We start from the raw sequence: 25,690 nt of genomic DNA, 5'->3' as shown, positions 1-25,690 counted from the left end.
TTGGCTAAATCGGGCTGGTGCATGCCTCCAAGGTGCATCTAGCGGCTATCTCCCGCTCTACCAGGTCTCCGGGACGGTCCTCACTGTGGTCACAGTGTCTAGTCGAAGAATTCATCAAAGGACTGTTGCGTTCATTCCCACCGGTGAAGGTTCCGGTGTGGGAACTCAACGTGGTGCTGTCTAGGCTCATGGGGGCTCGATTCAAACCTATGCATTCAGCTCTGCTCAAATTTCTGTCGTGGAAGACAGCATTTCTCGTGGCCATCACCTCTGCAAGAAGAGTAGGTGAGATCCAGGCCCTGTCCTGCAAGCAGCCTTACTTGACTTTCCACGAGACGAGGGTGGTGCTGCGGACGCACTCCTCCTTCATGTCCAAGGTTCCGTCGGAATTTCAGCTCAGCGAGCCCTTGGTGTTACCTGTGTTTTTCCGACGCCTTTGTCGCTGGCTGAGAGGACTTTGCACTCGCTGGATGTGGCTAGAGCACTGAAGTTTTATGTGGCCCGCACAAAGTGTTTCACCTCTCAACTTTTTCTGAACTTTGGTCCTGTGAACCATGGTAAGGCCCTGTCCAAGGCTTCCATTTCCAGGTGGCTCTCCGGCTGTATCACTCATTGTCACCAGTTGGCAAACCGACTGTTGCCTGGCCGTCCGAGAGCCCATACTTCCAGAGTGATCGCTGCTACAACGGCGTTCTGTCTGGTGGCCCCTGCTGGACATTTGCAGGGCTGCTTTGTGGAGGTCGACGCACACCTTCACGAAATTCTACTGCGTCGACAGGGATTCCAGGGAGGAGTCAAGAGTCGGCCAAGCAGTGCTGCGCAACTGGTTCGCTTGAAGGTGAGTCTGGTGAGGAGGTAAGAGATTGCTTCTGTTGAGCCTTGCCACTTCCTGTGGTTGTGCATGTATGTACTGTTGTGTATTCTTTATTCATGAGGATGTGAATCCATACCAGACCCCATACTGGAGAAGGAACAAGTTACGTACCTGTAATTGTTGTTCTTCAGCATGGGTCCGGCATGGATTCACATGTGAACCCTCCCACCTGCGCTTCTGCGACTCTTCTCTTGGGCCTACTGCCACTTTACGTGCTAGCAAATCTGAAGATGGCTGCCAGAAGAGGGGCTTAGGTAAAGGGCAGTCCTTAGCTTCGGGCAGTATGGCCCAGAGCTCAGTGATTGGTTTATAGGAGAAAGACCGTTTAGAAACACAACTGAAACTGTTCTTTCTTTTACCTAGGATTCCCAGCCTGATACGGAATATTCATGATAATGTGAATCAGTGCCAAAGCCATGCTGGAGAGCAACAGTTACAGGAAAGTAACTTGTTCCTTCCCACTTGAATGGCAGAGACGAAGCGATATGCGAGCCTCTGACGTAGCAACGTCATTGGGAGGTGGAACTGTCTGTGGCGCGGAGAAGGATCCAGGAGCAGGTGAGGAGGGAGACCCAGAGAGAAGCCAGTAGAATGAGAATCCTGGCTGACTAGGCAAAGGGCTGTGCAGAGTCTGCAAGGCTGAGTGGAGCCAGCCCTGAGGGAAGGTGTGACCACACAGGAAGTGGCGGCCCCGGAGTCCTGGAATCAACACTGAACTCGGCAAGCGAGAGCAGAATGAGGCCCTGCTCACACTACGTGAAACCAGAGAGCAACGTAGGGGTGAGCGAAGAAACGCACCCGCTTGCGTTCAGAAGAAGATGACTAGGAGCTCGGTTGAAGCCACCTAACATGAGCAGAACCTGCCACGGAGAAGGTACGCAGGTTGCTGACAGTGGAGTAGGGCACAGATACCAGACTGTAAAAATGGGAGAATGAACGAAGAGTCTCAATCCCTACGAGGGGGAAGGACGGGCATAAATAATAGTGATTAAGAGAGCCCTAAAATTCAGAGCTTTGGAAACTGCCAAATGGCTCAAAGCCACACCCAAAAACCAAGAGAAAGAAATTCTTGGAGGGGTTACCCCTAGATGGATGGAGCGAGAAAAGGGAACGAGAACCAAGGAAGCCAGGTGGGCCCTTTAAAGCAAGTAAGGAATCATCCGAAAGGGAAACCAGAACCAAGCAAGACTGGTATCTCTTGGGGCGCAATCTACATTGTTGGTGGAGGGGATGGTTAAGGAAATAGCCCTTCTTCTACGATCACTGAGAGAATTTACTTTTTTTGGAACTTGAGTTTGTTACATATGTAATGAATCCAACAATGCCCTCACTCTTTTCTCTGAGGTAACCTAGCCCTGTGGCCAGAATGAGGCAGGCTCTTTCTAATTCAAACAATGGGGGCAGCGATATAAGGGAGAGGTGATCCTCAGAGAGAGGACACAGCATCGTTGGAGGAATACACATACCACCCTTTTCCTTTTGAGGATATTCCTTCCCTTCCACAAGCCGTGCTGGCCCATTGTAATAGTCTCCCTCAACCCTTTGCCTATTTCACCTTTAATATTCCCCCATGAGACATAGAGAACAATATAGCCACAACTGGAGCAAAGAAGAGGCAGAAAGTGGTAATGATTAACTCCAATAAGGTCCAACATCCGCTTACCCATTGTCACATGTTAATCAGACTTGGTAACTCTTCTGTCTATAGGTATGGAAAGGAAGAACAGGATCTTCATCTTATACTAAGCACTGACTACGATTTCCATAATTGCCCAAATACTGGGAAGAGGGAAAGAGCAGTGCAGAGTGGAAGAAGCCCTAAGCCCAGTGAGTGCTCTAGTTGTTTTTCTGAAAACACCTGTTCCTGGGAAATGACACAAATGGAGACAAAGTGATAAAGGCATGCCGCTGTTGTTGAAAGAACGGTTCACCATTCTGCAAGGCTCGAGATTTGGAGAGAACCAGACCGATGTGGTGTAGCCGTGCGGCTCCCCATTCAGGAAGAAGGGAGGCTCTTCAAGGTCCGGTACGCGCAGAACAAATGTCAGGAGCTGGCGGAAGACTACTGGGTGTTTGCCGACCACAGAAAACTGTACCTTACCTACCCAGAGCCTGAAGCAAGGCAGGCATGTTGATGCAAAGCTGTGAGAGACACTGTAATGAAGAGAAAGAAGTCACAAGAGGAAAGCATGCAGAGCACCTTTGCTGGTTGCCCACGAACGAGCCTGAAAATGCCAGTAAGAGCCGGTGAGGCAACCCAAGGCTAGTGGGGACCCGGGGGCATATGTGTGCACGCCAAACAAGAATAATAAACAGAATGGAAGAAGGAGTAAGCAAAGAGACCAATTGTAAAGCGAGAAAGTGAATTGCAAATGAGACCCCTATCAGTATGTAAATATATGGAATGCAAATACATGGGAAACCTGAATCAGATAACCTATCAAGATGATATATTAAATAACAAAGGGAATGTGCAACTGTGGAAGTGGAGAGAAAATGTGTGAATACAAGAAGCCCTGTCGGGAGAGTATACCAGGCAATTACAAGTAATGATTCTCCAGCATGGGGTCTGGCATGGATTCACATGCTCATGAATATTCCCAGTCGTCTGGCTAGGAATCCTCGGTAAAGAAAAAATCGGTTTGTTTCACTTCTGAACTGTCTTTCTCCTAACAACCAATCACTGGTCTCTGGGTCATACTGCCCCCAGCCAATGACTGCCCTCTACCTAAAACCCTTCTCTGGCAGCCATCTTCAGATGTTTACTGCACGTTCAAGTGTTGGTAGTCCTCGTGCTATAGCTCTCAAGCTTTTACTGTGTTTTGCAATTTTTTTTTCGAAGAGTTTTACTCTATTTTTTCACTCAGCCGAGCCTCAAGCTCCACCGATTGACCTTCCGATTCTTTTCGGATTCTTCAGTGCCCCTCAAGGGCGGATTTTTGTCGAGTTCCTTCTTGGAGGATTCCAGAAGCTTCTTCGAGGCCTAGACCGTGTGGATATGGTGGAGAAGGAAGATTTGGCACCTCTCTTCAAGGTTTGCCCCGGCTGCAACCTACGGAACGTCTTTTCGGATAATGGACATTCCCTGTGCCTCTACTGCCTGCATTCGGACCAGACGCATGTGGAGGACTATGTGGATTGTCGGGAGATGGTGCTGTGCATGCGGGCCAACCGAGGCAACTGCCTCAACGAGTGGCTGCAGGCCAAGGCCCATGCTCCGAGTGAGTCCCGGCAGCATGCCTCCCCTACCCAGAAAAAGAAAGCGGAGCAGTGTTCTAAGACCTTTGAGGGTGCCCCTCCCGCAGGGGCCCAACATAAGGCCAAGCACTGCGAGTCCACTGCCTCCCGGAGCACCGTTGCGAAGGGCTCCACGGCAGCTTGGGCGAGTTCAGCGTCTCCTGCACCTTCGACCGCGAGCCAGCGATCTGGTTCTTAAAAGAGGAAGTCGGACCATCCGGGCAAGCTTTTGGAGAAAGACCCAAGCTGGACTGACGGAGAAGGCAAGGGGGGAGCAGGGTCACAACCCTTCCCCCCTAAGGTGAAGGCCGCAGACGCGGTCAAGACCACGAAGGCCCAGGTGCATCAGAGAAAGACCCACACTTCCATCGAAGTAGTGGCGGCGTCCCTTGCGAAGGTCGCTGGGGCGGATTCTCAGGGCACAGCCCCTAAGGTGAGGGGGTCCCTGCCTGCCAGGAGGGAGTCCTCTTTCCAGCCCATCGAGAAGACTCTGGAGATGGTGATGGTCATCATTTCACTGAAACTGTCTCCCCTGGTTGCAGAGAAGGGGTGGGGGCACAGCAGTCCTCCAGGGCATGGACATTTCCTCCGAGGAAGAGCTCACCAGCCTCCCGGTCCTCTCGAAGGGGAGATGCGTTGAGAGCAGACCCTATGGGGGTCTGCGAGGAGGAGACCGATTAGGAGCAACAGGATGGTGACGACGGAGCGGATCAGCCTAAGCCGCAAATGCCCAGGTCCCCGTCGCCTCCACCCCAGCAGCCACCTGGAGATATCACAGTGGACATTTTTTTTAAAACCATTTTATTGTTTTATAAACACAACCAAACAATACAAACCAAACAAGCAATGTATATGTCCACAGTTACATTATACTTTCTTAGCTTCTAGCCAGTACTTCTCCCATCCCACGCCCCCTTATACGAGTCTATTGCTTTAAATATACTTTTTCCGCAACCTGTGATACGGTTTCTTCTACAGGTTCCGTCGGGTCCTCCATTGACCCGAACAGCTAGGCTATCATTGATTTCCAGGCCATCAGGGACTCAGTATCCTCCTCCCCCCCAGTGCTACTCGCTTCTTGCCATACCATGGTTTCCGCTTCCACCCATTTTTGCAGATCTCTCCACCATACATCCACATTTGGCATGTGGCATGACTTCCATCCCATGGCAATTCTCCTTTTTGCAAGCGCATATGCCAGATCTCTCAATTTACTTACGTGCTTAAGCTTTTGTGATCTCGGGAACCCCCCCCAGCAGACAAGCCCACACTGTATCCACTACAATCTTGACCCCCTTTTTCTCCAGTCTCCCTTTCACTTCCCTCCAAAAGTGCTCTACGACCGCGCATGACCAGAACATATGTACCATGCCCGCATTCTCCTCATCACGTTTGGGGCATGCTTGCCGTCCTGCGCTCACGAACCTCGATATCCTCCAAGGCGTCCTATATGCCCTATGCGTTACGTACAGTTGAATCTGTTTGTCTTGCATTTTAGACACCTTCTTATGATACCCCTGCGCCCGTTCCCACATTCTATCCTCCATAGGGGCTCCAGCTTACGTTTCCCAGTCAATTCTCAACTGCGTGACCTCCTTCCCCACTTTGGACATCAGCATTTCGTATAGTCTGGAGATTTCATGGCCCCCTTCAGCTATGTCATATATCACATCTATGGTAGTATCTGATTCCTCTTCCAAAACTGTTTCAGGCCATGTTCTCTTGATCCTCTCTACCATTCTATGATATGTAATGTACTGGCCCTCGTGCAACCCAGTTTCCCCCGCAGCCCCTCAAAAATGATACTATAGCCCTCCCGCCAAATGCCATCCATAGTTGCCACCCCAGCCGGTTCCCAGTGGTTCCTGAGTATCCTTTGTAGCTGCACATCTGCCCCCGTTAATGCCACCAGTGGAATCTGCGGAGAGCATGGGGACGGGTTCTCCATCATCAGGCATGCCCTGCGCCACATCTTCCACCCCAGTAGCATCATTTTAAGGTGCCCTATCATTTCCGCCCTGGGTACCCACATCACCTCCTTTAAATAAAATGGTGCGCAGTCGCGCTGATGTCTCTTTGCCAGAGAGCCATTTAGCGACATATTGTAACTGGCTCGCTACGTAATACACCTCATAATTGGGCAATTTTATCCCTCCTTTGTCATGAAAGTTCTGTAACTTCCATAACTCCACTCTATTCCGCGTGCCATGCCACAAAAAGTCCCTACACATGCTATTCAGTTTGGTAAAGACATTTCTGGGAATCAGGTACGGTATGTTCCCAAAATAGTGTAGGAGCCTTGGCAGGACCACCATCTTTAGCATTGCTCCACGCCCCATCATAGCCAAGGGTAGTTTTGCCCAAAATTGCATGCACTTCTCAATACTTTTAAGGGCTACTTCTGTGTTGCACCTATGCTCCTCTTCCACAGTATGGTGTATGTTTATCCCCAGGTACCGAAATGTGCTAACCACCCATGGCACTTGCAATACTGGTAATCGCTCCGATGGAATCCCTATATACCCCCCTAATGGGAACATGCTGGGCTTCTGGGGGTTCACTGCTATGCCGGACAATACAGCGTATCTCTCCATCACCTCTAGGACGTACTGGAGATTCTCTTCCGGGAATCGCAAGTACAGTAGCATGTCATCTGCGTATAGGAAAATCAGGTGCCGCTCCCCATTCACCTCAATGCCTATGGTGTCATATTGTTGCCTCAGGTATATTGCCAGAGGTTCCAGGGCCAATATATAAAGCATTGCAGACCCTGGGCATCCCTGTCTGGTACCCCTGTTAAGCTGCCACCTTCCCGATATCACATCCTGTCCTGACTCGAGCCAGTGGTTCGCTATATAATATTTTTTAGCCCACCTTACAATCTAGGACCTAACCCGTAGCATTCAAGGGCCGCGAGCAGCCATGGCCATTTAACTGAATCGAAGGCCTTAATTGCGTCCAAGGACACAATTGCCATTTCCTCATCCTTTTTGCTGCCACACTCAATGATTCTTTGGAGCCGCCTATAGTTGTTGGTGATGTTTCTATTTGGGACATAGCCCGTTTGATCCGAGTGTATTAAATAACCTTTTTCAGTCTGTTTGCTAAGACAGCGGTCAGTATCTTACTGTCTTGATTCAGCATCGATAGGGGTCTATAAGAGGCGCAGCTGTGCCCAGGTTTATTAGGTTTGGGGAGCGGTATTATGACTGCCTCTCTTAGCGACTCTGGCAAGCTTCCCATCTCGAACGCTTCGTTTAGCATCTCTAACAATGGGGCGAGGACCTCTTCTATATATACTTTGTAGAACTCACTTGGGAGTCCATCTGTCCCCGGGGTTTTGCTAGTAGGCAACTGTCTCACCACCTCCCCTAATTCTTCTAAGGTAATCGGGGCATCTAGTTCCTCACGCTCTTCCTCACTTATCTTGGGCAACCCTATATCCTCCAGCGTTTCTCTTATAATATCGCAACTGCTGTCACTATCGTCCACATATAATACCTTATAATAATCCACAAACTCTTTGTTAACTCCCTCCTGGGTGTCTGCAACGCTACCATCTTCTCTCTCTATAGTCCTGATCGTGACTCTGGGGTCTCGCTCTTATATAACCACGCCAAAAGTCTCCCCGGTTTATCACCGCCCGCATGCTGTCTCTCTACGTATTTTTTATAATTGAGATTACACAATCTATCCCAACATTCTGCACATTTTTGCTGTAGCATCAGATTAGTACACAAAGTTCTAATGTACGTCGCTGTGTTCTGATTCGGGGCGTACGTATTGACTATGCTGATCTCCCTATTCTCCACCAGTCCCCTCAGTATAACCATCCTTCCGTCTGTTTCAGCTACTACTTGCAATCGCTGAAAAGGGACATGTGGCGCTACCCAAATAAGCACCCCCCTTGCATAAGCAGAGTACGATGACCCACCAGCACCCCCTTCCACTTCTCTGCAATCTTATCCGTTCTCTCCCTCGTAAGGTGGGTCTCCTGCAGCAGCGCAATATCTATTTTCTGCCTGCGCAGATACAACATAACTTTGTTCCGTTTTAAATAACTGTTGAGCCCCCGTACGTTCCATGTAACTATTTTGAGGTCACCCATGGCCTATACAAGTTCCATACCTCCTCCCACAGGTGCGGTCTGACTCTAAATTACAATCCAATCTGTATAGGCTTGTTTCCCTTTGCAAACTCCCCATAACCAAAAAAACCCCAAACTTCGCATTCCCCCCCCTCCCACCTCCCGTCCCTTCCCCAACATCACTCCCCTCAACTGTTGCCCAGCTCCATTCCTGGATCTCGGGCTCCCCCGCATCTAGCTCTTTCTGGCTCTCGCCTGTACTCGAAGATCTGCAGGGTGAGGCCGCCCTAATGGCTAACCTACTACTACTACTACAACTACAATTCGGGGGGTAGGGTGCTTTTGCCCTGCCGCTCCTGTTTTCCTTTCGGGTTAACTACACATTGCTGCACAATTTGCGCCTATATTCGCGCTACTATATTCCAGTCCTTCAAGTTCGTTACAGTCAGCGGTATCCCATAAAAATATCAGCCTCACATAGCCGCATCCATTATTCTAATCTGCATCAAGCACAAGTGGGGTGCTCACTCTCCGCCTTAACAGTATACATACAGTATCCCAGTCACTTATCGTGTTAGTCTTGGGCCTCCTCCGTATCTCGTTCCGGGCAACCCTGTAAATCCAGCCATGTCATTGCTTGTTCCGGGGTATCAAAAAAAAACATTTTGCTCTTGTGCACCACCTCCAATTTCGCAGGCTACAGAAGCATATATTTTATCCCAGCCGCGCGTAGCCTCCTTTTGATCGCCACATAGCAGTACCGTTGCCTCTGGACCAACATTGTGTAGTCCGGATACGCTGTGACTGTGCTTGAGGCCCTCTCCTATGTGCTTGAGGCGGCTTCCTTATAAGGGCTCTGTGTGCGCGCTCCACTGCAAATCCCTGCGAGAGTTTTTCAACCCCTATTTCTTGTAAGAGTAGGTTCTCTACATAGTCTGTCGGGTCTTGTCCTTCCTCTCCCTCCGGCAGACCGACCACGCGGATATTGTTCCTTCTCGCTCGCCCTTCCGCTTCCTCCGCCCGAGACTCCAGGTTGGCAACCTGTTAAGTACATGGATCTCCTTTACGTTGTCGGTGCTGGTTTCCGTGTTGGTCTTCACCGAACTTTCTAGCCTGCTCGTTCGTTCCGCCAGCCCCCTGACATCTTGCCTCAGCAGGGTGACTTCTATGCCCACTGCGTCTATTTTGGCCTCCAGGGAAGTGCGCAGGTCTGACATCGCTATCCCCCATGAGTTTTTCAGCTCTGTGATGGCCGCCAATATATGATGGTTTTCAGTTGCTGCAGTGCCCTCTGCTGCTGTTGTCGGGTCTTTGGGCATGATGGCTGCAGGAGATTGTTGAGTTTTGGCAAAGATATCGATTGTGGATTGCTTGTTCTTGCTCACAACCCCTTGCGTCGCCATCTTGCGGCCTCTCTTGTGCTCTCGAAGTTGCCCAAACTCGGGTGTGTCAGCTATGCTTCTCTGTGTCAGTTCAGCGCCGATGTGCCTTCTCACCCGTAGGGCAATTATCCCAGATGAGCCCCAGCGTTAGCTTATGCTTGTTGAGCCCTTACTCAGATTGGGTTGTGCCCTCCCATGTATCGAGGTGTCCCACCATGTCCTATAGGCCACGCTTTCCCATTATGCAACCACCTGACTACACACTCCACGTAGTCAGTTCATCATTTTCTGTGACCCCATCCACTTGAGGTCGCCATACGTGTTATGCTTTTATTTGGCGGCGTCCACCTTTCATTCCTTGGCTACTCGGAGAGCAACTGCAATTTATAGCCCACCGCTGTATCAGCAGCTCCTCATAGTTTCAATAGGGCCAGTTTAGTGTTTGCCCCATGTGTGTCCCGATTACCGTCGCTGCCGGGTGTCCTTGTTCTCCCTCCTCAACCGTTGTAATACGCTGTGTGCAGCCGCCGTGCACCGTTCTCCACCTCTTACAGCGGTCCACCGCTCGCTGATCGATGCCGGGCAAGCACTTCATGCATCCATCCCGGCGCGGCCCATTAATTCCAGTGGGGCTGCGCACGGTTTTGTCAGGGCGCGCACCTCGTGCCAGCACTGTATCCCAGGCTCTCGATCTTCACGGGTTTGCACCGCTCGCAGAGCGCTGCAGGGCTCCTACTGCGAGCGAACAGAGACCACCAAGCTCAACGCGCCAGCCGCCAGCGTCAGCTCCACTGTCCCCGGGCCTTTAGCTTCCAGGGCGGCTCGCTCTCAATGTAGTCCACATCGCGGCTGACGTGACACAATGTAGCTGCTCGGATTACCGCCGCGGGGGTTCCGCTTTACTTCGCCGTTATCGTACTTTCCCAACGGCTGCCAGCTTTAGTATGCCGCTCCGGGTGCTGCAGTTTCGATTCCTTTGTAGTCGGCCATTTTGTGAGACAAAGTATCCAGCAGCAGCCGTCTTAGTCGAGTGAATCTTCCTGAATTCCACCCGTGGTTCACTCGATCTTCATACAGTGTGCAGAGCACATGTTCCCCTGCATATGCAACCAGTCCTGGGCCCAATTGAGCGATTTTAAAAGTAGTTTTCACGGATCATTGCCGGATCCTTCGGAGCTCCCAGGAAGCACGTCCTACTTCATGGCTGCACATGCCACGCCCCCCCATCTCAGTGGACATTCTTGTGGCTCTGCACACCCTGTGCTGGGAAATTCGAACAAGGATGCCTCTTGAGCCAGGTGCCCCACCTGCGGCACCAAGGCCATCGGAGGAACCACCACCCAAGAGGAGGAGAGTTCACCCCCTCCACCTTTTCACCCCTCGCCTCCCCCACCCCCACCGAGAGATAACACAGAACCGGACACAGCGATGATGGGTACTGGGGGATCTCCCGTCTCCGCCGGCCATATCTTCACCGCCCGGCGAGATTGGATCGTTCCACGCCATGATCTCCAGGGCCTCAGAGCTGTTCCAGCTCGTCCCATAGGAGAAGACGAAAGAGGGCTTCCTTTACCCACGCCGGGAGGCGAAGAGGAAGACCATACTTTCGATCATATTATTGGATGACATTTGGGACGAGGGTTTGTCCCTCATGAAGAACCCTTCTTCGGCTCCGGCGAAGAGGGATTGCTACAAGAAGAAGTACAGAGTGCCGGACTCTAGTATTTACGGTCCCAGCCACCTCCAGACTCTGTGGTTTTGGCGGCAGCCAAGAAGTCGTCTTCAGGCTCATCCTCGGCGGCCTCCTCCCCCACGGACGGTGAGGGGAAGAAGTTGGATGCCATGGGGCGAAGAGTGATGCGTTATGACAGGGAACTTTGGTTCAAGATGGCCCCCCTTCTGGAATTCCTTCCCGACAAGCGTGCTGAGGCATTGGAGATTCTACAGAAAGGCAAGGTGGCTTCTGACCACACCATTACTGACACTGGATTCTGCCAGATGGGCAACAGTGTTTGCCTTCGTCAGCGAGGCTGGCTGAGGGCCATGAATTTCCGCCAAGATGTTCAGTCGAAGGTGTTGGACATGCCCTTTGACAGGGACAATTTGTTTGGAAAGACTGTGGACGAGTCTCTCCAGGCCATCAAAGCAGACAGAGACGGCTCATGCCCTGGGCACGCTTCAGCAGCGGCGGCCGTTCTTTCAGATTTCTGGAGGGAAATCCCAAAGTTCTTCTAAAGGATTCAGCGGAGGTGTCTCGTCCTGCCGTCAACACCCCCGCTCATCGGCCCAGGAGACCTACAGGGGCCGCGCCAAGTCTGGAGGCGGACGTAGTCGTCGCCAAGGCCCCCAAGGCGGCGCTTCGACATCAAAACAAGATTGAACCGGCCGTGGAGTCGGGCCCCCACCCGTGCACCCTGGTGGGAGGCCGGCTGGTGAACTTCGTCAGCGTGTGGAAGACCATCTCCACTGACCATTGGGTACTGGACGCTCTCGCCCACGGACACACCCTAGAGTTCCGACAGAAGTGTCCAAGGATAACACCAGTGGCTCGTCAGGAAAACCACGTCCCTCCGCTGCTGCTGGAGGTACAGGCCATGTTAAGAAAGGGGGCGATCAAGCTCGTCCCGAAGAAGCACCGGGGCTCCGGAGTGTACTCTTGTTACTTCCTCATCGGAAAAAAGACCAGCGGTTGGAGGCCCATTCTGGACCTCTGCCGTCTGAACAAGTACATCAAGTCCCAAAGTTTTCGGATGATGACTCTTCAGCACGTGCTAGGACAGCTGGAAGGGGGGGGATTTTCTATTGTTGTTGGACTTGTAAGATGCCTATTTTCACATCCCCATACACAAGGCACACTGCAAGTACCTACGCTTCGTGGTTCAAGGACAAAATCACCAGTTCAAGGCCCTTCCCTTCAGGTTTAAGTCAGCGCCACAAGTGTTCACCAAGTGCCTTGGCCCGGTAGCGGGGCAGCTACATCTACGAGGGATCCATGTGTACCCGTACCTGGACGACTGGCTCATCCGGGCAAACTCAAGGGACATCGCCGTCGAACACACGACTAAGACAGTCCAACTCCTGTCGGAACTGAGGTCCTCGATAAACTTTGCAAATTCCTGCTTGACTCCATCGCAGGACGCACTGTTTCTAGGAGCCTGACTGAGCACAGTGTTATGCCTGGCGTCTCTGGAGGAAAGGATCGCTGCCATCTTGGGCAAGGTACAACAGCTATTGGCCCTGAAGGTCGCAAGGGTAAGATCCATCAAGTCCCCACTCAGCATGATGTTGTCATGCATTTACCTCACTTGGCTGTGCAGGCTGAGGATGCGTCCGCTGCAGGAGTTCCTCGATGCCCGCAGGATACAAATGGAGGGCAGCTTCATGGACAAGATCACACTCGACGAGAGTTTCCGTCAAGCGATTCAGTGGTGGGCAGTGCGCACACATCTGCGACGGACTCCCCCCTGGAAGGATGGGGAACGCATTCGGGAAGTCTTCATGCAAGAGGCCTGTGGCTACTGGAGGAGAAGTCGTTGCACATCAATGTGTTGGAGCTGCGGGCAGTATTTTGGGCCCTCAAGTCCTTCCTTCCGTTCCTCAAGGGCAGAGTGGTACGGGTCTTCACGGACAACACCACCACAATGTTCTACATCCGGAAGCAGGGGGGGTGAACCAGATCCCTGGCGCTCTCCAAAAAGGCACAGGAACTTTGGCACTGGGCCATAGCCCAGGGGATGTTCCGTTTCATCTAGCAGGAGTGTAGAACACCATTGCCGACTCTCTCAGCGGGGACCTGCGCTCTTGCCACGAGTGGGAACTTCGGCAGGACCAAGTGGATCACCTGTTCCGCAGATGGCGCAATCCCCAGATGGATCTGTTTGCGACAGCGAAAAACACCAAGTGCCGGAGCTACGCCAGCAGGTTTCCCCAGCCGGGGAGCATGGGGGATGCATTCTTTTCCCCCTGAGATGGCCTGTTTCTGTATGCGTTCCCTACATTGCTGTTGCTTCTTCGTCTAGTCAATCAACTCAGACGGTCCCGGAGCAGGAAGATCCTCGCGTTAGGCAGAAACCTGTGCAGTTCCCTCTGGGACCACTGCAAAAGATTTAAGATACAGGCGTTTGGCAGTAAACCCACTTGGTAGCAGTCTGTACCACACAGATTCACTTGGAAGCTGTGGCTGAGCAGTCAGACTTCCCTCAAGAAGAGTTAGGCAGTATACAGAGTATTCACAATAGGTCAAGAGAACACAATAGAACAAGTAAACACTGACCAGGGCTTGGTGTAAAAAAGAGATATTATTTATTTAAAAACCACATCTAGAAAAACACACAGGCACCAATAGTAAGCAATTCATAAACACGGTCACTAAAAGATATACACTCCCTTAAAATAATATTAGACAAGTCTTAAGTAAAGCCCCACTTATTTTCAGACAGCGATGAGCGCTTAACGTAGATGGCACTCTAATAATTCGTTTTTAAAAGGGAGAGAAAAGCAGAGAACAAGTTGAAACAGATCCCAACACTTTTACAAGAACATTACGAGAGAGGAAGGCAAAGTAAAACCCTGAAGTTAGAGTTCAATAGGCCGGATCCACTTTCAGAGGATCAAACGAAATGTGTCCAAGGTCACACGGTTGCAGTGCACAAAAGTCTTGTAACGGTTCAAAAAGGAGTTGGACCAAAGAAAGGGACCAGTTAGAGGGTCAAGGCGACCAGCCCAGTCCAGAAGGTTAAGGAGTTATTATTACCTTGTAGCAATCTTTAGAAAGGGAGGCCTGGTGGACACGGTATCTTAAAGTGGTGAGAACACTCCAGCGGGGGCAGTTGTTCCTGGCAGCGGATGCAAGTCGGTGCTTCGTCCGGGGGAAGAGAGGATCTCGTCGTGGAGGAAGACAGGAGTCCGTTGCACTGCCAGGGAAGAAACCAGCCGCTGAGTTTCTCAGGTACAAGGAGCAGTCCGTTGATTCGCGGTTCAGTGGTGAGTGGCTATCCGGCTGCCGGGGTGCTTGGCACGGGCAGTTCGACCACAAACCGGTCTGGGGTGCGAAGAAGGAAGGTAAAACTGGTTGTGCCCACCAGTCAGGGGAAGAAGCCTCTCCAGCTGGGAGATCTTCTATGTCGTCGGGAAGTGGTGAGTCGGTTCCGCAGGGCTCCACCGGTGGTGTCGTCGTGGTAGGTCGGCTCAGCTTCTCCCTGGTCGGATTCTCAGGTCCTGTGGCGACTTCTGAAGTTCCAGTTCCCAAAGCCCTGCTTTTATGCAGCATACCCCCATTCACTCAGCCTAGCTGTCAATCAAACATGCTAAGCGGTGAGCCGGCCGGCTCACCACTTGGGCCAATCACACAAGAGTGCGACTTGAGTTACCAAGGTAACTCAGTCCAGGGTGCCTAAACCGCCTCCCACACCCCCTGTGGTACTCAGACAGAGTGGCACCACTTTTGGAGGCCTCTGTGGAGAAGCCCGCCAAAAAGTCGAACAAAGGGCTCGACTTGGGTTGGAGTCACAGAAGAGAACACAGACGCCATTTTAGAATCGAGTCCTGCGAAAAATACCAACCGGTGAATTAATATTAAATAAATGAACCGGCGGTATGTTCGAGGCTATGAGAATTAAATAATTAAAGTTGGTAGCCTCGAACAATGGGAAAATCCCATAAGAAAATATTCGCAGTCGAATATAAAAAGTAGTTTCCACTGCCACCAGACGTGCCCCCTCGACTAACAGACCCTGGGGCAATCGAATTTCCCCGACCATTACGTCCACAATATGATGGTTTGTACTGGTTTCTGTTAATAATTTGGGATTAGTAAAGCCAATGATGACTTTACATGCCCTGGGAGACAGGAGTCAGTCCCAGGGTATGGAGTCTATGGTGGGGGGTCACTATGACACCCCTGTGTTACTGCACGGGGGGTACTGGGTAACACACATAAGAAAAACACAAGACCCTATGGAGTAAAGGGCCCCATAGCCCATAAAACACATTAACAGTCAAAGGAACACCATAAACATGTCCAAGAGTGGGAGGAAAAAAGAGTCTCACTCTTGGGAGGAGGAAAAAAACAAACTCCAGAAATCCAGCAAAGCTGCTGGGGGACTCACTAGGTTAGGAAATTCAGCCTAAAGAGAGAATTCTCCCTAACACCTCGTCGCACCAATGTGGCAGAGACTTGTACCTTCTGGACATGTCAGCGTCCCCTCCAGTCAAGCTTCCGGCAGACGCAGATCTTCTCGCCAGTGAAGGAGGTGCGATTCTGCACCACAACCCAGGATCACTGAACCTGAAGGCCTGGCTGCTGCAGCACTAGAGTTTGGGGGCTATGATCTCCCAGTGGATTGGAAGGAGGTGCTCTCCAAGGCCAAAGCTTCATCTTCTCTCAAATTCTATGGGCACAAGTGGAAGAGGTTCGCTGTTTGGTGCCATACTCATAAAATCGACCCTCTACGAGTCACTGCTATGCAGGTGCTTCCCTATTTGTTGTTGTTGGCCAAGGCAGGACTGGCCCATGCTTCCATCAAGGTTCATCTGGTGGCTATCTCCTGCTACACCAGATCTCCTGGACGATCATCCTTTTTTTCGCATAGTTTGGTCAAGGAGTTTGTCAAAGGACTATTTTGATTGTTCCCGCCAGTGAAGGCCCAGCGTGGGAGCTCAATGTGGTGCTTACTAGGCTCCTGGGTCCACCGTTCGAGTCTATGCATTTGGCGCCACTGAATTTTTGTCATGGGAAACAGCGTTTCTTGTGGCCACCACTGCCGCACGATGAGTGGGAGAGATCCAGGCCCTCTTGTAAACCACCTTACTTGACATTGCATGAGACGAGGGTGGTGCTATTGACACACCCCTCGTTCATGCCCAAGGTGCCGTCAGACTTTCATTTAAACAAGCCCTTCGTGTTAACTGTATTCTTCCCGACTCCTTCATCGTCAGCTGAGAGGACTTTGCACTCGCTGGATGTGGCTAGAGCCCTGAAGTTCTATCTGGACCGCACAAAGAGTTTTCGGGTAGATCTTTTTGTGAACTTTGGCCCTCTCCCAAGGCTTCAATTTCCAGGTGGGTCTTCGGCTGTTTCACTCATTGTCACTGGTTGGCAAACAGACCGTTGCCTGGCCATCCGAGAGCCCATTCGACCAGAGCGATCGATGCAACAACGGCATTCGTCTGGTGTGCCCCTGCTTGACATCTGCAGGGCTGTTGCGTGGAGGTCGACGCACACCTTCACAAAGTTCTACTGCGCCGACGAGGATTCCAGGGAGGAGTCCAGAGTCGGCCAAGCAGTGCTGCGCAACCTGTTCGCTTGAAGGTGAGCATGGTGAGGAGGTAAGAGATGCTTAATGTTGAGCCTTGCCACCTCCCATGGTTGCATCTGTTTACTGCTATGTATTCTTTATTCATGAGCATGTGAATCCATGCCAGACCTCATGCTGGAGAAAGAACAAGTTACTTACCTGTAAATGTTGTTCGCCAGCATAGGTCTGGCATGGATTCACATGCAAACCCTCCCGCCTACCCCTCTGCGGCTCTTCTCTTGGTCCTTCTGCCACTTTACGTGCTATGAAATCTGAAGATGGCCAGAGGGAGGGGCTTAGGTAGAGGGCAGTCATTGGAATGGGGCAGTGTGAACCAGAGACCAGTGATTGATTGTTAGGTGAAAGACAGTTCAGAAGTGAAACTGATTTTTTTTTTTTTACTGAAGATTCCCAGCCGGATGACGGGGAATATTCATGAGCATGTGAATCCATCCCACACCCATGCTGGAGAAAAACACATACATGCAAGTAACTTGTTGCATACAAGCGGTCCTGGCAGGAGAGTATATCGGGCAATTGTAAGAGTGTGGATATCAGAACTCCTGAGAAGAAATATTAGAAGCGTGTTGATAGGAAGTCCAGCTGTGTGTATTATAGTGAACCTGTGGGCTGTTTATTCCTGACAAACCTTTGTGTAGAAGAAAAAATCCAGGGGAAGGGGAACTTTTGAGTTGGAACTATTATTCTAGATTTTACTAACTTTTTCCAGCACCTAGGGTTAAAGACATTTTCCTTTTCACATTATAGTTTAGCTCATAGCTTGAGGGTCAGAATAAAACTTCTGGACACAAGGACAGTTTTGATTTTGACATCCTGAAACAGACAGATCCTTAGTTTTGGTGTTGGGTAGGGAAATTCCTCTTAGAGCAGTTTTGGAGAGGCCTTTTTTTAACCCCTTTATTTTCCATTACACAGCTAACTTGTGTCCGAGTTCCATTCCTGATTCATCACGCATACCTGCGTAAAACCATTTCTTTGTTTGGAACTTTGACGAGATGTACACAAACTGATAGTCAGGACACCTGCCTCCTTTTTAAGTAATTGTGGGAACTGAGATTCGTGGTAATAATGAGAGACGGCAGAGTAAAGAACATTGAGGGCAGCCTATATTGCCTGCTTTCCCTTTTAGTTTTTGTAAGTGGTAGGGACTGTTTAGAAGTTAGGATTTCGACAAATGAGGTTTATTATTTTGACTTCATTTTACGAGCAGCCTTAGTTTAGTTTGTTTGGAACTTCCCTATTAGCAATGGGGTCAGTAAGGCGTTTTCTTAATTTTAAATGAAATTCTTGTAGTAAAAATAGATCTTCTGCTTTGAGTCTTTCTTCTGGTAGCCACAATGCCCATGAATGGCTTTGCAAAAAAATGATGGCTCAATCATCCACATATCTGGCTCGTTCCTCTAGAAATCCAAAAGAGGGGTGGTACAACCAGTTGTGTTGTGTTGACTCCTGCAGCCCAGTGTGGTATGTTTGTGTCAGATACCATATTGGGATTGTGTTACATCACAATCATAAGGAAAGGGTGTGGTTTGACTTGAGATAAGGGGGAGCCACCCCCTTTTGAGTCTTGGGAGGTGAGCCTGCTACACCAAACCCTCCCTAGGGGTTTGGGCAAGCAGTATCTCACTCGTAGTTACCCCCCTTAGAAGACAACGACTCCCAATCTCAGACACTGAGATCTCCCTTAAATTTAATGTTTTCAGCCTATATGGAAATTGACAATTGTGACGACTGAGCAGAGCCTTTGCCCGGAATTAATGTTTGTACAACCCTCCCAAAACGAAGTTCACGGGTCCAATGGGACGGTGCTTCGAATTGTGGGAAACTACAAATAACTAACGCGCTCAGTAACTACTAGAGGGGGGAGGGAGAGCTGACTCAAACGCCAGCAAGTCGAGAGTTGATGCGCAGAGCGGACGCTGCCACCATCATGCGGATCTGGCGCACATTGGAGGCGGCACCATCAATGCTACGTGGTGGCCTAGAGGCCCACAGAACCAGAGATGCTGAGGGAGCGAAGCTCCTACCTTTCAGATGGAGAGTAACAGCAGAAGATGCAAGGAACAAGGCTGCCAAAGTAGAAGGAAGGCAGCTGTTCGATGCAAAAAACCCATGCCGCTCAGAGAAAGAAGCAGTCACTGGAGAATAGACAGTGGGGTCCCAGGGTATCCCAGGTATGCAGTGGGTAAGTTGGGGAAGGAAGTGGCCGGTCGTTTTCCACAGTACTGGGGAGCGCTGAACTCTTGGATTTCAAGATGCAGTAGCACACTAAAGGCAATTTGCGATTAAACCTGAAGGGGAAAACGTGTTACAAAAGCAATTCCGCAACTCAAACCAGTCCGGTGTGGGATATATTGATCCACTCAGCGGCATTGCCCCACATCACTAAGCTGCATTGGCGCAGAAGCAACCACAAAAGGGTTGCACTGGCTCCTGTGAGCGCCATGGCCAAAACTGCGTTTTGCAACAACAAAAATGGCTGCACCATCCTGCCAAGCACACATCGGGCAGGATGGAACCAGGGGGCACATTAAAGGAGATTGCCAGTGGGTTCCCACATATACACAAGGAAGAAAGTGGAAAAAGCAGTGTTGCTTTACTGCAAATGCCAAAATATCCATTGAAAAGAAACCCTTTTTCACCTTTAAAAAAATGCTGCTGTGATGCTGATTCCCTCTGTTCCTTAAAGCCACTGTGATTAATAAGCCTTACCAAGCCATGTGTTTCACTGTGCCTCAGCAAAACCAGGCATGAATCTGAATTGACAAGCCCAGTCAAACCAACTAAAAAAAAAAAATCAACCAGGAACCTTACTTTTACTCACACGGGAAACCGTCATTTTCTTGGCAAAAGTATCCAAAACTCGGCTGTTCAGAGAGAGACTCTAACTAGCTGAGCCATGCCTGCTTCAATGTATCAATGTTTCAGACCAACTACAGCATTTCAAGAGAGTAACTATAGCTGCAGACAGTGTGTGAATCTGCTGGAGATGAAAAGTTGAATTTAAGAAGAAATCCCGGCTGCACCACGTGTTAAAAAAAAAAAAAAAATGTGGCTTTTGCAAACTAAAGAAAAACAAATGCCTGTGTGTTGCAACAGTACACTGGTGAATGAAAGCCTGCCAGTTTTTGGCAATATGAAGGGGTTTGTGGCTGGTGAGACTCGATAACCTGGGTTATTGTATGCAACAGGCTTGCTTTAATTCTGGATCTAAGATCAGAAATTAAAGATTGAAACAACGGTGGCTGGAGTTGCAAGTTGAAAAACAGGTTTTCTTCTTGGATGGGTGGCACCAAAAGGAGGGCTCTCTCTCAGCAGATACTGACAACCGCCTGATAATTACAGGGTTGAACAGACTATCGTCTCTGCTGGGACCCTGACGATGAAGCTCCCAGGGAAGGAAGTCTGAAGTGTGAAAGGGCATTATAACTTCAAGGGAAAAAACTGTCATGATGCCTGCCCCCGGAAGACCAGACCAGGCCCAGCAGCCCCGGAAGCAGGCATCATGCCACTTGGAGCATGCCCAAAAGCCCCAGTTAGGGCGCCAGGCTCATTATTGATAACTTACCTGAAGCAGACCATGCTGCATACTCACCTGAGGCAGACCATGCTGCTTGAAGACTCAAGCCAAATGAGGCTTAGGAGGGACTATTTTACTGAAGGGACTATTTTGTTACTTGGGTGGGGCTGTGGAAGAATACTTACCTGGATCTTCTTCCAGGGCTATTTAAACCACGCCCGGACAGCCACACGTGCTTCGCGTTATTCTGCTTGCTGCAGCGTAACGCTCACCGTGTTTCCAGCAGCTCCAGTCTTCAGCCACGCCCGCTTCAGTCCTGGGACTCCTGAAACAAGAAGACAAAAAGGATAAAGGTTAGAACAGGAGTTTTAACTTTAATCCTTACCTGGATCCTGATCCATTTCGCCACGGAACTGAAAGACAGAAGTCTTTGAAGCATCGCTTCGCATTCCTACGGCGCCGCGCTGAACTCGCCTGCTTGGCGGTACTTCAGCATTCCATCACGCTCTCTCTCTCCATCTCGCGGCCGCCCTCCGACACCTAAGGAGACAAAGACAGCAAGGTGAGCAAGGGGACTCTCCAAGGCCATACAAGCTACCCCCAAGGACTTACCTGATTTGCCACGGGAGGTACTCACCTCATCTCGGGTCGGCACAGTCAACTCTGCTTCATCGCCGTACCCCGGCCCCTAAGGGGAAAAAGACAATAGACTTACCTGAATCTTACCGAGTGCCATTTGGAAATCTTCGAGTGGATTAATCGGCAACTTGCAAGAAATCGGACAGAGTGAAGAGCAGACATTTGAACTCTTATGAACAATTGGACTTTAGAGTCAATACTGGAACTCACCAATTCCTCTACGCCAGTGAAGTAACTGGTCATGAACGCGCCCCTGCGGTTGACGCAGGATGGAGAGCTCATCCTTCCAAACCATCAGGTGACACTAAGGAGGGGACATCAAGAGTGATCAGTGGGAAGACAACGGGAGTGGGGAAGGTGGGTTGACACTCAATTCCATGGGTGGTTAACTCCTCTTCTCCTTTGCAGAAGAATATTCTTGCGAGCCAGACAAAATAGGCTGAGCGGGCCAGTCCAGTCAGTCATCTCGGCGCTACACGTCACGCTGGTGGAAGTAACAGCGGCCCAGTTCCGGTCGACGCCCCCGTAGGAACCAGGTGAGCGTAAAAAAAAAACCACCATGCTCTGAAGGAAATTACAATTGGCAGCAGTTGAAGTTAAAGGGAAAAAAATGACCCAGGAATAAAGGAACAATCCATTTGTTCACAAAGACTATTTCAGGAATTAACTTAAGAATCCTATCTCTGCAGCAAGAATTTGGAAAATTTTAAAAATGTTGCAGTTTAAGAGTGATTTCTTTTTTTTATGCTTTCTTTTGAGACATGATGGAACTCACTGACGCCTTGGGGACAGAAATGGCGCAAAGTATTGAGGATAAATAGAAAAGTATCAATGTTGCAAACATACATTTTTGTACCTGCATCCCTTGGGAGAATTTGCATCTGTGTATAAAGTTATGGAATTTTAAGCCGAATCTTTCATGCTCAAAATTACCAAAATGTATCTGAAGGGCGAAACAAGGTCCCACAGACTGGAGGATTGGATGGATATGTGCTGCACAGAATATGTAACCTGTGTATATAATTTGCCAAGAGATTGCAATGGTGTAAATGTATGTTTTTGGCAAAATCGGATTTTAAGTAAAGTAAATGTGGCAGTTTTTGGACATTGTTAAACTCACCTCATAAATCTGACATCATTCTCTTGGAAATCCAACCGGTTGAGAGCAAGGCGTAGATTAGCACCCCTGTCCAATCCAAGTAGTTTAGGGGCATGCTTAGTTAACCCCTGCCAAGCCTCTACTTTGATGATGTCATTATGCACTATAAATAAGGGTCCCTGACAAGACTCTATACACTCTCTTGCTGATTTCCTGCACGGCCTCCTGTTCCTGTTTCCTTCATCTTGCATTGATCCAGGCTCCAGATCCAATTACAAGGCCAAGTATTGCTGACCCTTCCAGCAAGGACTTAATTCTAAAATCCCAATACCCGAAGGGGGAAGCAGTGTTTTTTTTGTGTGAAGTCTCCTGATACCAGCCTGGCTTGCGGCCCACCAATTGCTGCCCAATAACTGCATCCAGAGGTGCCTGAGCCATATAGTGATCAGAACTGTCATTTGGTATCCAGTCCCTGCCCAGCTGATTTTGTCAAGCTGTCCTTTGTTAGACCAGATCCGTGTGGTGACCAGAACGCTGATGGTCTAAAAACCCTAAACTAAAGTGGACTGTGAGTATCAATAGGAACCCATAGAAATCCATAGTACACCTTGCCTTGTCCGATCCCAATCTCTAAGCTATCCTATTCTGACCCTGATATCTTGTTAAAGTTGTCAGCATTATCTGTGAAACCCTGCCTTTGATTCCTAGTGTTAGTGCCGATTTTCTCTTCATTTTTGTTTCACATAGAACATCAGCCAGTAGCGATTTTGATTAAATTAATTTTCCATAAAGGAAACAGGGTACACTACATGAAGGGTTACAACTGCAGTGTAACTGTAGAGATTCACGGTTGGCATTCTCTTTTCCTTGGTCATTAAATCCAGTTTAAGTAAAATTTGCAGTCCATTTTAAAGCTGCTTTTCTGTCTTTAACTGTCCGATTTTGCCAAAAACACACCTCATTCTATCTTGCCTATCTCATCCAGTTTAACAACTAGAGACCTAATTTCACTTCTATAATCTACCTGTGATATATATATCCCTACTTAAAAAACGCATATACAATACAATAGTTCACCCCTTTTTTGAAAGAAACCGTTTTAGTAAATTTACACAGAAAACAGAAATATTTACAAAGTTTCCAACGTGTCATTTTGATTGTAAACTGTCTTAAATGTTCCATTCATTTTTCGAACTGTATTCTCTTGCTAATCCATTGTTTGTGATTTTTAGTACCCTAACATTGTTGCTTTAGTGAAGAACTCTATTTGTTTGCACACATTCATTATTTTCTTCATCTATTTCTGAGTGTCCTTTTCAACATTGCAAGGGTTTCAAATTCGTTTTTCACTCTTATTTGGGGAGGGAATGTCGGATTTGAATTCCGTTTTCAGCTTCTTATTCCTGATCACCTGCTGCTTCCTTATATCCATTCAGAATGGATTTGCGGGTTGAGGGAACTTTGCTGGGAGAAATCCTTACTTAAGTGCTTTCTTTCTTAAAATCAATGTGTTTCTAATCCCTGGTGTGTAGTATGTGTCACTAGAAGGTTAAACTAAGTGCATTGCTTACATTCCTATTGTTATTGGCATCACATTGGTGATTGCTGCCCCATATTAAAAATTGGATGATTCTTTTGAATTTTAAAATAAATATTGTATTTTACCAACCGGCCTGGTTCATGGTCCATAGTGACCTGGGGTATTTGAAAAAGGGGTGTGATATGAGTGGTGTATCCTCCCAAAATTGAATGCACATAAATAAGGAGAAAAGCACCTCAGTTAGGCGCTGCATACCAGGCCGAGACCATGGTATACATGTCGCCCGATTGAAATCCTTAACACGGAAAAGGGGACAAGTTGAATTATTTTAGAAAATGTTATATGAAAACCCAGACAGATACCCAGTACCCAAGACGAGGGACAAAGGAAGGACTAGTAGGCCCAAAGGTGAGATGTCCTACACAACTGCATACTGTCACTGACATTTGAATACACTGAGCTAAATGTGGAAAGTACCTCGATAGATCCAGGAGGGGTCACCAGATATCAGCCTGTGAATAAAATTATATTCCAAACTTTAATACAAAACATAGGATATGAACGTATAAAATCTGTTCACCGAAACTGGGAGAGACCCAGAAAACGACCATTGTTATTTCAGTGAAGCATAACAAATGTTTTCTTTTGTGATTTTTGAGACTATGAAACCATTACTTTATTCTATAAGGTTTGCCTAAGGGAGCAAGGTCAGTGAAGACAGGATAAATATCCCCTTTATCTCATAAGACTTGAAGACTTTCGTTAAACAAGACTGTGGCTCGGAGGCCCGTCTGGGAAAACCAGAGAAGAGCCAAGTTGGACACAGACATTTGTTAGGGAAAGAAATCCGCTAGCAGAGCAAACTGAGTCGAATTGCTGATCCCTATGATATTTCCTTTTTCTCTAATGTTAAGGCCAGTTAGATAGTATAGGTTTGGATGGATTATTTTGTTGAAACATCCTGATGAACACCTTAATTTTAAGTTTAAAAGATAGGGCAGTCCCTTATAGCAATAGGGTCAGGAGATGAGTTAACTTTTTCAGTTAAATAAACAATGCTATTCAGAAACAAAACCCTTGAAATTCAGAGGATGTGGGAAGTCATGACCAGCTTGACTCGGCACACTCCCATTGATATCCCCCATAATGCCATGTCCCTCGTAATGCCATTTTGTGTGTCACTGTGAATGCATTCTCTTATAATATGTATGTACTCATGGGCTTTACAACAGGAAAGTGGCGAGTTAAGTTGGTCATAACTTCCCACATCCGCTGAACTGCAAGGGTTTTGTAATACCATTGTTTATTTAAGGGCCACTTGCCATTGCCTTCAGCCATGGCCACTGTACATGTTACATTGTTTCTTTTGGACCCACTGGGTGGCCAAGGGCCATGAAAGTGTCAGCCGTGCCTATTTTGGGGCTCATTATGAGTTGGGCGGTTATACAGCGGTAATTCTGCCACTGGTGGAATTGCTGTTACCGCTGTGGTGGTGCAGGCAGAAATACTACCGTATTACAGCTTGGCAGGAGCGTGCACTCATTGGCGGTAACGATAATTCTGTCTGGCAGAATTGCAGCCGAAACAGAGTCTGCAATGGTAATTCCGCTCGTATTCGGCAGAATTACCTTTAACGCTGCACATTCTGCGCTAATTCCGCCAACGGTAATTCCACCAGCGTAAATAGCATCCTCGCTGGAATGGGCAGCACAACAGTGTCCATTTTGAAAAACCCAATCCGTTCTTAATCCACCACTTCTTTAGCCATCCAGACCCACAGTACAGGGAAATCAGGTCACAGGAAAAATTAATGGGGAAGGTGCCGGATCAGATGCTAAGGAAGCAAAAGTTCACTAAGGCTAAGCTACAGGTCCTCATTGACGTTGTGATGGCCCATGCTGAGCTATATAGCTCCCAGCACTGCAACACATCCGTGCAATGTAGGTCAGACATCTGGTTGGGCATCAGCGAGAAGGTCATAGCTGTGGGCACAGTC

The 25,690-nt window shown here is 48.8% G+C and overlaps 1 protein-coding gene across 1 annotated transcript in view; it reads left to right on the top strand.

The window, feature by feature from the left end:
- Positions 1-25,690, top strand: part of PITRM1 (pitrilysin metallopeptidase 1) — a 1,609,076-nt gene that overhangs the window by 797,182 nt on the left and 786,204 nt on the right. The gene's annotated exons all lie outside the window — the stretch shown is intronic.

Source organism: Ambystoma mexicanum, chromosome 2q (genome assembly GCF_040938575.1).
Source record: "Ambystoma mexicanum isolate Mex_15411 chromosome 2q, UKY_AmexF1_1, whole genome shotgun sequence".
NCBI classification, from domain to species: domain Eukaryota; kingdom Metazoa; phylum Chordata; class Amphibia; order Caudata; family Ambystomatidae; genus Ambystoma; species Ambystoma mexicanum.
The sequence above is the reverse complement of the archived record's forward strand: the minus strand, read 5'-3'. Positions and strand labels throughout refer to the sequence as shown.